We start from the raw sequence: 1,687 nt of genomic DNA, 5'->3' as shown, positions 1-1,687 counted from the left end.
GGTCCCTGTGCTTTGCTAAGCTTGTTCTAAGTAGGTGCTTTAGACCACTGAACCATCTCACCAGCCCCTTCGCTTTCTCAATGTATACAGCAAATTTAAAACAATGAACCCAATCAGCTACCAGAGGCTTTTGGGGAGTTCCCCAGGCTTCAAACATCAACTCTCTATCCTCATTAATTTTCCAATAAATAAACAAGCCAGATGTGGTAGTACATGTCTATATCCCAGCTATTTAGGAGCCTGAGATTGGAGGACCATAAATTTGAGGCCAGCCTTGGCAATTTAGCAAGACTCTGTCCCAAATAAAAAACCAGAAGAGTTAGAGATGTTCAGTGGTGGAGTGTTCCTGGGCTTGATCATCCATACTGCGAATGCATGTGAATGAATGCATGCGTGCATGAATGAAACCACTAAGTACGCACGGTCTTTGTCTACAACAACAAAGGAAACTAAAATGCTTTGAAATAGCTTGTCTTTTGGGGGCAGGTCTCGCTATGCAGCTCAGGCTGCCCTTGAGCTCACTGTGTAGCCCAGGCTGGTCTCAAACTCGCAATGATCCTCGTGCCTCAGCCTCCTGAGTGCTGGGATGACAGGCACGTACCACCACATCCGGCTGTCCTCCACTATATCGAAATGCCAAACTTTTATACACAAGTAGGTGCATTTCTGGATATTCTACTCATGTGCCAGTAACCTACTGTTTTCTTTATCTTTTTGGGATAGAGTTTCACTATGCAGTTAAGGTTGGACTTGAACTCATTTTGTAGTCTAGGATGGCTTCAAACTCATAGTAGTCTTCCTGCCTCAGCCTCTTCAGTGCTGGGATTGGAGGCATGCACCACCACGCCCAGCTCCTACTTTAAATTATAGAGGCTTTATAATGTTTTTACTTAAAAAAAAAAAAAAAAACTTTTGGAGGGGAACTACCTGCTCAGCCCCCCCACTCCTGTCCCTCTCTTGGGACAGGAGCTTTCTTTCTCTCAATAAATATATTCTACTCATTAAAAAAAAAAAAAACAAGACAACTTTTTAAACATAGAAACATAGGAAAATTTTATGATTTCAATAGGATGGATTTCTCAAGGAATAACATGTACATACCACAAAGAAGAAACTAATAACCCAGAGCCTTTGTGCTGAGCTACACCCTTGCCACACTCCACACCTCCTTTTGTGATAATCTCACTAAATTGCTAAATTATCCAGGTTAGGCTTAAACTTCAGTCCTGGTCCCTCAGCCTAGCAGAGAGCTGGGGTTACAGATGTGTATCACCATACCCACCATCTATGTCAGTATTTTAAGTTTGGTGGCCATTGTGTGTCTAGATGTCCCCCCAAACCCTCATATGGTCATAGAGTGTTTTCCAGAGGAGGCTGACCAGAGTGTGAGACTGATTCATAGTGCAATGCTGGGATTAAGGGTGGGTGATTGCTGATAAATCCACTCATTGGATTGTTACCACCCTAATCCCGGTACACTGCATACAACACAAAGGAAAGAAGCTTGTGGCTCGCTATTGTCGCTTTTGCTGCTGTTCCCTGCTGCAAATTGTTGCCCTCTCCCATGTGCTATTCTGCTTTGGAGCCAGCCAATAAAGGATCAAAACCTCTACAGACTGTGAGCTAAATAAACCTTTCTCCTGTAAGCCTGGGTGTCAGGTTTTGTTTGTTTTTTTTGTTTTTTTTT

The sequence above is a fragment of the Octodon degus genome, unplaced genomic scaffold (genome assembly GCF_000260255.1).
Source record: "Octodon degus isolate 3935 unplaced genomic scaffold, OctDeg1.0 scaffold00223, whole genome shotgun sequence".
Taxonomy (NCBI): domain Eukaryota; kingdom Metazoa; phylum Chordata; class Mammalia; order Rodentia; family Octodontidae; genus Octodon; species Octodon degus.
The sequence above is the reverse complement of the archived record's forward strand: the minus strand, read 5'-3'. Positions refer to the sequence as shown.